Consider the following 14099-nt stretch of genomic DNA (forward strand, 5'->3'; position numbering starts at 1 on the left):
AGACATATTCTATTATGTGAGTATTTCCTTTTTTTTAAAAAGGGATGATCGGTTTCGGGTGTATATCTCCGTACCGTGAGTACCTTTATTTTAAATGCTTTATAAAATTATATCCTACTGGGCCTTTCGCTCACCTTTTCCTGTTTTCAAATGTATTAAACCCCTCCAGGCGACGCGAGGAGTAGTGCGGAGTAGGTAGCTACTACCGGTGACGTGGACTTGTTTCAGGGAAGCGAAGAGTTGTATTTCCTCTTATCTTTTATTTCAAGGCATGTATAAGAGATTATGGATTGTAAACTTAAATATTACTAGACTGTGGTTGATGTCATATTTACTTTTATTTATGTTCATGTATGCTAAACACCTGTGGGAATTCCTAACATGATACCAGGGACGTGATTTTAGACTAGTTTGGTTGGAAATTCCACCACCGTTCCTGAAATTGAATTCCTCTTGAATGAAAGGGGGGCTCATTTGGAAATACCTGGACATTTTGGATTTGAAAGAAATTAAATTATTTTGCTAATCACTCTCTCAAACAGGTTTCAGTTTCTAAACGAGCCTCCACGTCACTAACCCTGGTTTGGGGGCGTGACAGGACTTGGTATCAGAGCCCATGGTTTAGAACCTTAGGGTTTGGAATTATGCATACATGAATGACATCAGGAAACCACTAAAACAATCTAGCTTTCTTTTCAGATAAAAGAATGCCACCGCGCCGTAGAAACCCGAACCCACCGGTGATGCCGAATGAGCAATTCATGGAAGCCATGTACGCCGCTTTCCAGGGGATGGCTACTAGAGCCCAAAATATACGTCCCGCAGAGGACAGAAAATAGAACTACTTCCGTGAATACAGGCGTAGTTCAATTCCTGCATTCACTAGTGCAGGTGGACCCGAGGAAGTTGAGTATTAGTTCGAATTGGTGTCTAAGCATCTAAGTACCATGGGAGTACCGGATGAATATTGGGTGGAGTTCGCAGCTTTTAAGTTTGAAGGTCCTGCAGGTGCGTGGTGGAAGCATATCCGGCGAATGCAAGATGTAGAGGGGATGACTTAGGAACAATTTGAAGCGCTCTTTAATGAGCAATTCTTTCCCCAAAGTTATCGAGATGAAAAGGCCATGGAATTCATGGGCCTATAGCAAGGGGAAATGACAGTGAGGGAATACAAAGCTAGGTTCAATGAACTGTCCCGTTTTGCTCCCTCCTTGATTGAATCGGAGCGCATGAAGTGCCTAAAGTTCAAGAAAGGTCTTAAGGGTGTGATCCGAAAATCAGTGGTAGCTTTAAGGCATTGAGTCTACAGTGACCTGGTTGCAGCAGCCATCTCTGTTGAACAAGAGCACATCACCTTCCTCCAGGATCGAGCTGTTTCAGGGAAATCTTTAGGAGGTCCTCAAAGAAATAACATAAAAGGTCGTGATCAAGGGCAAGGTAGTGGGGGAGTGCCTAGTGGTAGCAGTGGCTCTTCGGGGAAGAGTGAACCCTATAGCTTCAAGTGCCACCATTGTGGGGAGCTAGGGCATATCAAGAGGAACTGTCCTATCAGGGGCCAACTGGTGAACCAACAGACCCAGCAATTACCGCAGAGTCAAAGGGGTATTGCTCCTAGTCAAGACAGACTTCCACAGTTCACGCCTTTCTATCAGCCCCAGTTGCCTGTCCAGATGCCAATTCCTCCTGCACCGATCTTTCATCTGCCGAACTACTCTTATTTCCAGCCACAAGCTTCTGTATCGATACAGTCTACCCCACCGCAACAACAATATATACCTGGAAACCAGAGACCTAACAACAATGAGAGAGGAAAAGGGAAAGCACCGGGGCAGATGTATACCATGGCCGGGGGAAGTTTTGGAGCTCATGTCAGAAACCCAGTCGTTGAGGGTATGGTACCTATCTCACATTCTTTTGCACGAGTTTTGTTCGACACTGGTGCTACGCACTCTTTTGTTTCCACTACTTTTGTGAAAATTTTAGGCTTGAAACCCAATGACTTAAAGACTTCAATGTTTATAAGTTCTCCATTGGGATGTATGGAGGTGACTAGTATATGTAGGTCGTGTGTGATCACGATTAGAAGTGAGAAATTAAATGCAGATTTAATAATCCTTCCCATGAATCAGTTTGATGTGGTGCTTGGAATGGATTGGTTGTCAAGATATGGGGCGATTGTTGATTGCCACCGTATGAGAGTGACCTTGACTACCGATTCTGGCACGACAGTAACGTATCAGGGAGGTGTTAACTCAGTTACAGAAGAACGACTACTGAGGCATAGTGTCGGAGGACGGCAGAATTTAGCTTGTTTCTCATTCCTTTCGGCATTAGAGGGTGACTCCGGTATCGCCGGGGAGAATGTTGAGGTCCCCGTGGTTGATGAATATGCAGATGTATTCCCTGATGAGTTGCCTGGTTTACCGCCTAATCGGGAGATCGAGTTTTGCATCGACTTACTTCCGGAGACGGCTCCGATTTCTATTGCTCCGTATCGAATGGCGCTTGCGGAGATGAAAGAGCTAAGGAAACAGTTCGGAGAGTTGGTAGAAAAAGGATTCATTAGAAACAGCACATCCCGTGGGCTGCACCTGTCTTGTTTGCGAAAAAGCATGACGGATCCCTTCGGTTGTGCATAGACTACCGACAATTGAATAAGGTTACCGTGAAGAATAAGTACCCATTGCCGAGGATCGATGAGTTGTTCGATCAACTGGGAGGATCACGGTATTAATCAAAAATTGACTTGAGATCCGGGTATCATCAATTGAAGATTAGGGAAGATGATATCCCAAAAACAGCTTTCAGGACTCACTATGGGCATTATGAGTTCTTAGTAATGCCTTTTGGATTGACAAATGCTCCCGCCGCTTTTATGGATTTGATGAATCGAGTCTTCCGCCCATATTTAGACCAGTTCGTGATAGTCTATATTGATGACATCCTGGTTTATTCAAAGACTTGGGAAGAGCACGAGCAACATTTGAGGATCGTTCTCCAGACTCTTCGAGAACACCAGCTTTATGCAAAGAAGGAGAAATGTGATTTCTGGTTAACAGAAGTCAAGTTCCTTGGACATGTTATATCTGGACAAGGAATTTCAGTGGATCCCTCAAAGATTGAAACGGTGCTACAATGGGAACGACCGAAGAACGTTGCCAAAATTTGAAGCTTCCTAGGACTTGCAGGGTATTATCGATGATTTGTAAAGGATTTTTTGAGTATTGCTGCTCCAATGATGCGGTTGACTAAAAAGGAAGTCAGGTTTGAATGGGATGCTGACTGTGAACATGCATTCTAAGAACTGAGGACTAGGCTAACCAGTGCGCTGATTCTGACGATTCCTAATAGCGATGAGCCGTACGAGGTGTATTCCGATGCATCAAGATGAGGACTTGGGTGTGTTCTGATGCAAAATGGACATGTTGTGGCCTATGCATCTCGTCAACTGAAGCCACATGAACAGAACTACCCCACACATGATCTAGAGTTAGCAGCTGTGATTTTTGCTCTCAAGATATGGACATGCTACCTCTATGGAGTAAAATTTCAGAGCTTCTCTGATCATAAGAGTCTGAAGTATATGTTCACTCAAAAGGACTTAAATCTGAGACAAAGAAGGTGGATGGAATACATGGAGGATTATGACTTCACCTTGCAGTATCATCCTGGAAAAGCCAAAGTGGTAGCAGACGCTCTCAGCAGAAAGACTCCAGGAATCCTAGCAACTTTGGCATTGGAAGATTGGAAACGGAGTGCAATTGTAGGTGATTATGATCTTCAGTATTATGAGGATTCTAACCAAGCTATGGTGTACAACTTGGTTTCAACGCCAATTCTAATACAGCAAGTTAAGCAGAACCAATGGCAGGATTCGCATCTTCAAGGAGTTTGGACTCGAGTTCAGAATAGAGAAAAACTGGACAAATGGAATATTCGGGAAGATAGAACGCTTTACTTCAGGAATCGCCTTGCCGTTCCTCAAGTGGATGAGATAAAGAAGACAATCCTTCACGAGGCTCACAAATCGAGATTCGCTATTCACCCTGGGAGTACCAAGATGTATCAAGACCTCAAAAGGCAGTATTGGTGGAGGGGTATGAAGAAAGATGTTCGCCAATACGTGTCAGAATGTACGACTTGTCTTCGAGTCAAAGCTAAACATCGAAAACCTGCTGGAGAACTGCAACCTCTTCCTATTCCTGGATGGAAGTGAGAACACATTACGATGGATTTTCTAATGGGATTGCCGAGGACTGAACATCGACATGATGCCATATGGGTCGTTATGGATAGGTTAATGAAGTCCGCGCATTTCATTCCCTTTCGTGCAACTTATTCCAAGAAAGTTCTAGCAGAGTTGTATCTGGAGCACGTTGTCAGACTTCACGGAGTTCCGTTATCTATCACTTCAGATCGTGACACTCGTTTCAACGCTAGATATTGGAGAAGTTTCCAAGAAGCCATGGGAACCGAACTGAATTTCAGCACCGTATTTCGTCCGCAGACCGACGGACAATCTGAGAGAGTTATTCAGATTTTGGAGGACATGCTTCGCGCTTGCATTCTAGATTTTGGTGGAAACTGGAAGAAGTATCTTCATTTAGCTGAGTTTGCCTACAACAACAGTTATCAGAGTAGCATTGGGATGGCCCCATTCAAAGCGTTGTATGGCAGACCTTGTAGATCGCCAGTTTGTTGGCTTGAGTCAGAAGATCGACTGACCCTTGGACCGGATGTTATCCAAGAGAATAATGAGAAAATAGCCGTGGTCCGGGAACGACTGTTAACGGTTCAGAGTCGTCAGAAGAGTTATGCTGACAGGAGGCGTAGACCCTTAGAGTTCTTAGAGGGCGATTTTGTCTTGGTAAGAGTCTCACCGCGCAAAGGAGTTACTCGTTTTGGTGTGAAAGGGAAGCTCGCACCGAGGTACATCGGGCCGTTTCAGATTACACAACGAGTAGGTGTCGTTGCTTACCGCCTTGATCTTCCTCTGGAATTGTCTCACGTGCACAATGTGTTCCATGTTTCTATGCTTCGAAAGTGTCAACCCGATCCAGAAGCCATTGTGCAATGGTATGACGTGCCGATCCAGTATGACATGACTTACGAGGAAGCACCCATACAGATTCTTGACCGGAAGATGAAAAGCCTACGTCGACGTGAGATACCGTTAGTGAAGGTGTTGTGGCAACACCATGGTGTTGAGGAAGCAACGTGGGAATTGGAAACGATGATGCAGGAGCGATATCCGTATCTGTTCATATCGTGAGGTAAATTTCAATTTCAAGGACAAAATTTCTTAAGGGGGGTAGAATGTAACGCCCTCCGGAATTAAACTTGTTTAATTATGATAATTGTGGTTTATTAGTGTGCCTAAATTGATTTTCTTAATTAATTGTGAGCTTTTAAAATTTATTTTAGTATTTGCAATTTCACCCCTATTTATTTTATTTATTTTTCCTAATTTTCTTTTCCTTCTATTTCTCCTTTTCCTTTTTCCTTATTTCCTTTTTTTTTCTTTTTTTTCCTTTCCCTTCCTCACGTTACTCTCTCTCTCTCTGTCTCGACACTCTCTTTCTCTCTCCTTACTCTCTCCCTCTCCCGTTCATCTCTCCCTCTCTCTCTTAAAGTTTTCTTTCTCAAGGGCCAGATTTAAACCAAAAAATGGAAGTTTCCAAGAGGTTTTCAACATCAAAGCTTGGATCGAGGTAAAACTCTTTCAAACTTACTTTAGATTTTCGAATTTAGCTTTGTGGAACTCGTTTTAGTCGAGTTTGGTGATTTTTGGTTTAAATTTTGTTTTCAAATGGAATCCAAATGGGATTTGGTGAAACCTTGATGAAAAATTGGGGGTTTTTGGTTCTTTGGACCCCATTTGTTGATTTGAAACTAGATCTATACATTTACCTTGAGAATATGTCAAAATCGGACCCAAAATTGCAGGTTTTGGCTTTGTTCTTCGCGAATCGGCCATTATTGGCCCTGGAATTTTTCCCCACCGGTTGACCGGTCCGGTCGAACGGTCACCCTTCCATAGGTTGACCGATCCGGTCGACCGGTCACCTCTCCACCGGCTGACCGGTGGAGTTACACTCCTCTATCACCGGTCGACCGGTTCCCACTGAAACTGATCCTAAACAGCCCAGCAAACCCTGTTTTGACTCCGAAACCCGATGTGGGATTGACCTAACCTCATTTGAGAACTCAAAATGAGTGGATTAACCACATGAATCCTTATTTTCCATTCGATTCTCCGGAATGAATCTCTATCTACAAAGAATCATAATTTGAATTAAGAATTGTTTATGAACATTGATTTTGAACTATGGCACACTAATATGATACAATTGCACCTAATTAAATAAGGATGTTTGATGAGAAAGGTCAAACTCTAAATTGTTGATTTTGATGGGAAAGTTAGTGGCACAATTGGAATTGGAGCCTCAAAGGCAAGCAGAGCTAGGGCTACGTGAAGACAGCCACAGGTTTGATATCCAACAGGTAGGATATTCTTGTCCATATCCTTATTAGCCTCATTTTAAATGATTTTGGCCAATGAAAATGTTTTAGAACAAAACATGTTATAAAGAAAATGATTTTAAGGAAATAGCATGAGAATGCTATTAAGTTTTCCAATGATTTTGGAAATGAGATTTTAAAGAGTATCATTTCTTAAAATGAGATATTTAAGGAATGATACAACGTATGGTGGCCACAGAGATCGGGATATGGGAATCGCATCCTTGGGGGCAGGTCCTGAAACCCGCACGGATCCGCTTCTTGTTTAGTGGAATTATGGCTCTGCACTTTTCATTAGACAAACATTTTTACCGCTTCTTGTATAGTAGTATGATGAGCTACACACTTTCATTATACAGACATATTCTATTATGTGAGTATTTCTTTTTTTTTTTTTAAAAAGGGATGATCGGTTCCGGGTGTATATCTTCGGACCGTGAGTACCTTTATTTTAAATGCTTTATAAAATTATATCCTACTGGGCCTTTCGCTCACCTTTTCCTGTTTTCAAATGTATTAAACCCCTCCAGGCGATGCGAGGAGTAGTGCGGAGTAGGTAGCTACTACCGGTGACGTGGACTTGTTTTAGGAAAGCGAAGAGTTGTCTTTCCTCTTATCTTTTATTTCAAGGCATGTATAAGAGATTATGGATTGTAAACTTAAATATTACTAGACTGTGGTTGATGTCATATTTACTTTTGTTTATGTTCATGTATGCTAAACACCTGTGGAAATTCCTGACATGATACCAGGGATGTGATTTTAGACTAGTTTGGTTGGAAATTCCACCACCGTTCTTGAAATTGAATTCCTCTTGAATTAAAGGGGGGCTCGTTTGGAAATACCTGGACGTTTTGGATTTGAAAGAAATTAAATTATTTTGCTAATCACTCTCTCAAACATGTTTAAGTTTCTAAACGAGCCTCCACGTCACTAACCTCGGTTTGGGGGCGTAACACAGCCTCCCAATTATGACGTTATACTGTGAGCCCCCCTTTCTCACCACAAAGCTTGCCATCGTAGTTGCCTGCCTAGGCTTTTCTCCTGTAGTGATGGGCAATCGGATCATCCCTTGGTGGATAACCGAGTCCCCTGTGAATCCGTATAATGGCCAGGATGTTTTCTCCAATTGCTCCTTTGGGATCCCCATTGCCTACCGAGCTTTTCTCCTGGATGTCCACCGAGCTTCCATTGTCTACCAAGATTATGCATACAGTGTGGTTTCTAATCACTGCCGCTACTACCAAGACATCGTTCTGTGGGAAGTGGACGCCATTTGCATCCTCCTCGGTGAAAGCTACTTCAACACCGCCGAATTTTGTCGTCTTGGCTAGTTTGGTGATCGAGAGGTTTCAAAACCTCTCCTGGTACACCCGTCTTGCCTCGTGGCCATAACTTTTCTAGGATCTACTCGAATCCCCCCGAAGTACGGTCCTCCATGTATGGTTCTTATGACGCCAATTGGTTCGCGTTCTTCTCCCCGCCGATTGTCCTCCCGACGTCTGGCGTCATTCCTAGGGCCATGGCCTCGTCTTTCAGCCTTGAATTCTTCCAGCATCCCTACACTGATTAACCTTTCAATTTCATCTTTTAGGTCGGCGCAATCATTGGTGTTGTGGCCGACGTCACCATGGAACCTGCAATACTTGCTTTGATTCCTTCAGTTTGGGTCCGACTTCATTGGTTCCGGTTGGCGTAATAGGTTTTCTTGTCCGACCTGATTAAACACTTCGTCAACGCCTACGGTAAGCTCGTGATATGAGACATACCGTTGGAATGGCCGCGGCTTTCAATTTTCCTCTTTCCTCGGCTTCTTTGTTTCCGGGGGGTTCGGCGCCGATGCGGATAGCTTGTCTCTGTTTCCCCCGCCTCGTCATTTTCAATTATCTTACTTCCCCAAGGTCTGCCCTTGCTCCGTTCCTTTGTTTTTATTACACATGTGCTCAGGGTCGGCGTTGATATACCCATGCGCCCGTGCCAAAAATTCCTTGTAGGTGGCCGGCGGCTTTCAGTTTAGGTCACGCTTGAATGGTGTGCTCTTCTTCATACAGGACAGAAACCCCATCAGAATATCTCGGTCTGTCATATCCGTTGTAGCAGCGACGGCTTCCCCGTACCTTGCCAGCTATTCTTTTAATGACTCGTTCGGTTTTTAGTACACCATCATCAGGTTCTGCTTCAGCGGGACATACTTCTTTACCCCAATGAACTGAAGGGAGAAAGCTTCCTTCAATTCCTCCTAGCTGGAGATGGAATCTAGTTTGAGTGTCCGGAACCATCTTCGGGCAGAATCTGTCAAGTGGTTCCAGAACGCTCGGCACATTATTTCCTCTGCATACCCGTGGAGGAGCATGTGTCCAGTATACATTTCCAGGCGGTCGTCAGGATCCCCCTTGCCGCCGTATGGTGGGATCGACGGGGACTTGTATTTGTCGGGTAATGGTGGCGCCATGATTTCCACGGTAAAGGGGTGGTCGTGAGTTTGGCTGGGAGTGATGTCGACGTTCACCACTTCTACCACATGTCCCAGATTCTTTTGTAGGTGACTCACCTGACTCTTGACGTCCTTTTTTAAGCTGGCAACATCACCTGTGAACTTTTCTTATAAGCCCGTCATACGTTCCATGATGGCTCTTGCCTCCTCCGTGGAGATTGCAAAGCTGGTCCCTCTTGAGGCCCCTGCCTTTCTGACATTCAGTTTATTCCTTAGGTCTACGCCTTCTTGCACCGACCCTGAATCTCCTAGGATATTCTTACCCGAATTTCAGGGTGGCTCCTCAGGGGTCTCCAGGCCGATGACAACTCTTTTTCTGTGGGCTCGAAGCCTGACAGCCCTTTGTCGACTGCCGAGGAACTTGGACAATCGAGGTCTCAGATTATCTCCTCTGGCATCGTAGCTCTCCCCGATCCCTTCCGGGGCACCTGGTTGGTCACCAGCATTCTGGTTCCCATCCAGGACAGCTGCCGGTGGTCTCGGAGCGTCCTCTAGATGAGGCATGGAGATTCTCCCGTCGATCCGCTTGACAATGCTTGCTAGTCCTCGAACCAAGTAAGTTAGTGCGTTCAACTGGGCCTGCATCTGGATTGGGTCGAGCTATGGCGTATCCGGGGGTGGAGCTTCATTCCTCACCGGGGGTTGGTTCCCCTGGTTCTGTTGATCTCCTCCGCTCCTGCCGTTGGTTGGGTGCGTAGGGTTTTCCTCCGTTTGGCTGCCTTGGTTTGTAGCGCCATTTCTTCTTCTCGAAGGCATGATCCCTCATTGCTCCCAAGTCGTCCTGGATCCTAAACCCGGAACCAGAGATTCTAGGTTCGATCCCCAGCAGAGTCACCAATTGTTGACGGTCGATTTTCGTCAACAGTTCTCAAACGGATTACCCCTTGGTCACCCACAGGCTTACCGACTAGAGCTTTGTATTTAACTAAATATATTAGTCCAGGTGTTTATGCAACCAGTGTATCGTGAAGAGTATTTGACACGGTACTGGAGTGAAAGTAAAAAATAGACATACAAGTTTATAGTGGTTTACCCTTATATCAAAAGAGTTACATCCACTGTATTGTATTTATCTTGTGTTCTTCATGATTTTCATAAAAAAGTATAGAAAACCTCCCCCTTCTCTCCATGGGGCATTCCTCCCTTTTATAGCCCGTGGATTGTGTTTTGGTCCTTTTCGATAGGCGGTTGCAAGGAGCTACATGATGGCTTTCCTCAGGTAGCCTGTCACTCTATAAGGCTAGACTAGCTTTTTTAGCACCTTTTGGACTGTTCACTCATCCAATTTGTCCCATGTCACGGCTCTGCAGGTCCTAGGTAATCCCCATTGGTCCCTTTTAGGCAGTTTACGGGCAAGTAATCATTTATAGGGTGGCTGACCTTTTCCAAGTCCAGACGCATCCTGGGGATTTCCCCTTGTCCACTCATGGGACTTTATGGGGACGTGGACCCATATTCATGCAGTCTGCTCCTTGTGCGTATATAATACAAACCCGGCCAATGGCTCCCTACCAGTCGACCCTATCACGGTGCTGTTGATGCGAACCCATATTGGCCTCGGCCGTATATGGGGTCTATGGTCTCATGAGTCACCCTGTACGCTCGGCCTTTCCCACATATGGAGTGCCAGACGACGACAACTATCTGACGTGGCTTAAAGTGAGGCCACGTGGGGCAAGATCATTGTCCGACGTCTCAGCACACATTTTCCCACCCAACAGTTACCTTCCTAAAAGTGGATGATTGTTTAAAATTTATCCCTCCAAATGATACACCCTTTAAAAAATTTCCCCTGATTTTATGAATTTAAATATTTTTGTAATAATTATAAGGATGGGTAGTTTGTAACGGTTTTTTCAAACTTTAGTGCGCAAATCTCCTAGCCTGCTCTTATGACTCTTAAAGATCTCCAAATGTGTATTTCTCCCGCGAGTACTTCAGCGAACTTCCAGAAGTCCTCATACTGCCTCCATGAACTTGCTCAAACAAGACTTCGACAGCTTGTGAGGATTGCTTATTCGGAGCAAGTGGACAACCTCCAAAAGCGCTAATCTACAGCGGATCTCGATTGAGCCCCACTCGCTTATTCAGAGCACCCTCAGGCCTCCGAACGAACTGGTCTATGGATATCTCCAACGAAGTTGCATCACGACAAAAGATCCTATCGAACATAACATATGCTTTCAGAGGCATTGGCGGAAAAATACGTGCGAAAAGCTGTAAGCGCTTACAAATGTCCCATTCTATGATCTCCTCCAACGTGATCACTCCTCCCACCATTCTTCATTCGCAAAGTTCTTCATTATTATTTTTCAGATTTTCTAACATTTTGCAGGAATTTTCTTGATTTTGGCAACAAAAAAGGTCCTAGAACACGTGTTCTTCGACCTAATTTAGGCCTAGGCGAACCACAAAACTGTTGAAGGTCCTACCGTCGTCATCTACTTCAAAGGCCCGTTAAGTGTTTTTGCTATGTTGGAATTGCCGCCAACGAGTTAAATATTTACACGTGCACACCCTCGCCACATCATACCCTCCGAATCTACCGAACCCCGACAACTATGAACGATAGCTACAGAACCAAGACACAAAAATGGCAGACTATAGCCCGTTTATGACAACTTTGAAGTAATTTGGTCACATAATCAAGCATAGTCAGGCAGACTATAATGCATAATCTGACAGACTAGAGCGCATAGTTTGTTAAGATTAGGAGACTTATCTGGTCATTTTGTCCAATAATAAAGCAAATTCTGGGAAAATGATAAATTCTGCAAAGTTTTGCACTTTTGAAACTCTAAATACCTGCTACTATTTGTAATAATATGAATATTTCTCAATTCGTCAACTTCTATCTACAAAAACCTGTCCATGAAGCAAAAAGCTCCTACACATCGAAAATTTTTGTAAACAGAAACATCACCTATAAAAGGAAAGGCAGCTAGCTAGTCTAAAGGAATTTCAAAATAAAGCATCAGATATCAGCATTGTTTACAAGTTCTTTCTAATTTTAGTCATCCTCCACACTTAAAACATCCATATCCTTTTCCATGAAATGCATTATCGATAGCTTCTCACCCCTGTTGTCATCACTTTGACACTGAAGGTCCTGCTTCCGTTTGCCGTGATTGAACAACTCCACTGCCATCTTCCAGCAAAAAAAGCAACTAGGATTTTCCCTTTTAAAATATTTATCCATCGGTGTAGTTTGCATTAAGCATTCAGCATATTTGAGAATGTAAACACCACAATCTCCACTACAAACCAACGGAACAACAAAAAGGCTAAAAAAATTAGGAACGCAAACAAGGAAATTGTAAATGGAAAAAATGAAGGTAAAAGAAAGAATTAACTAACTCGTTTTCTTGCTGAGGGCAATCGGCAACCATAATCCCAAAAGCCTCAAGGAGAGACCACTGACTACAAAAGTGCTTTTCTCCTGTAGTGATGGGCAACTGGATCATCCCTTGGTGGATAACCGAGTCCCCTGTGAATCCGTATAATGGCCAGGATGTTTTCTCCAATTGCTCCTTTAGGATCCCCATTGTCTACCGAGCTTTTCTCCTGGATGTCCACCGAGCTTCCATTGTCTACCAAGATTCTGCATACAGTGTGGTTTCTAATCACTGCCTCTACTACCAAGGCATCGTTATGTGGGAAATGGACGCCATTTGCATTCTCCTCGGTGAAAGCTACTTCAACACCGCCGAATTTTGTCGTCTTGGCTAGTTTGGTGATCAAGAGGTTTCAAAACCTCTCCTGGTACACCCGTCTTGCCTCGTGGGCATAACTTTTCTAGGATCTACTCGAATCCCCCCGAGGTACGGTCCTCCATGTATGGTTCTTATGACGCCAATTGGTTCGCGTTCTTCTCCCCGCCGATTGTCCTCCCGACATCTGGCGTCATTCCCAGGGCCATGGCCTCGTCTTTCAGCCTTGAATTATTGCAGCCTCCCTTCACGGATTAACCTTTCGATTTCATCTTTTAGGTCGGCGCAATCATTGGTGTTGTGGCCGACGTCACCGTGGAACCTACAATACTTGCTTTGATTCCTTCAGTTTGGGTCCGACTTCATTGGTTCCGGTTGGCGTAATAGGTTTTCTTGTCCGACCTGATTAAACACTTAATCAACGCCTACGATAAGCTCGTGATATGAGTCATACCGTTGGAATGGCCGCGGCTTTCAATTTTCCTCTTGCCTCGGCTTCTTTGTTTCGGAGGGGTTCGGCGCCGATGCGGATAGCGTGTCTCCGTTTCCCCCGCCATGTCATTTTCAATTATCTTGCTTCCCCGAGGTCTGCCCTTGCTCCGTTCCTTTGTTTTTAGTAGACATGTACTCAGGGTCGTTCGCGTCGGCTTCTTCGGCGTTGATATACCCATGCGCCCGTGCCAAAAATTCCTTATAGGTGGCCAGCGGCTTTCGGTTTAGGTCGCGCTTGAATGGTGTGCTCTTATTCATACAGGACAAAAACCCCATCAGAGTATCTCGGTCTGTCATATCCATTGTAGCAGTGACGGCTTCCCCGTACCTTACCAGCTATTCTTTTAATGACTCGTTTGGTTTTTAGTACACCATCGTCAGGTTCTGCTTCGACGGGACATACTTCTTTACCCCAATGAACTGAAGGGAGAAAGCTTCCTTCAATTCCTCCTAGCTGGAGATGGAATCTAGTTTGAGTGTCCGGAACCATCTTCGGGCAGAATCTGTCAAGTGGTTCCAGAACGCTCGACACATTATTGCCTCTGCATACCCGTGGAGGAGCATGTGTCCAGTATACATTTCTAGGTGGTCATCGGGATCCCCCTTGCCGCTGTATGGTGGGATCGACGAGGACTTATATTTGTCGGGTAATGGTGGCGCCATGATTTCCACGGTAAAGGGGTGGTCGTGAGTTCGGCTAGGAGTGATGTCGACGTTCACCACTTCTACCACCTGTCCCAGATTCTTTTGTAGGTGACTCACCTGACTCTTGACGTCCTTTTTTAAGCTGGCAACGTCACCTGTGAACTTTTCTTCTAAGCCCGTCATACGTTCCATGATGGCTCTCGCCTCCTCCGTGGCGATTGCAGAGCTGGTCCCTT

Source organism: Morus notabilis, unplaced genomic scaffold, assembly GCF_000414095.1.
Source record: "Morus notabilis unplaced genomic scaffold, ASM41409v2 Scaffold397, whole genome shotgun sequence".
Lineage (NCBI taxonomy): Eukaryota > Viridiplantae > Streptophyta > Magnoliopsida > Rosales > Moraceae > Morus > Morus notabilis.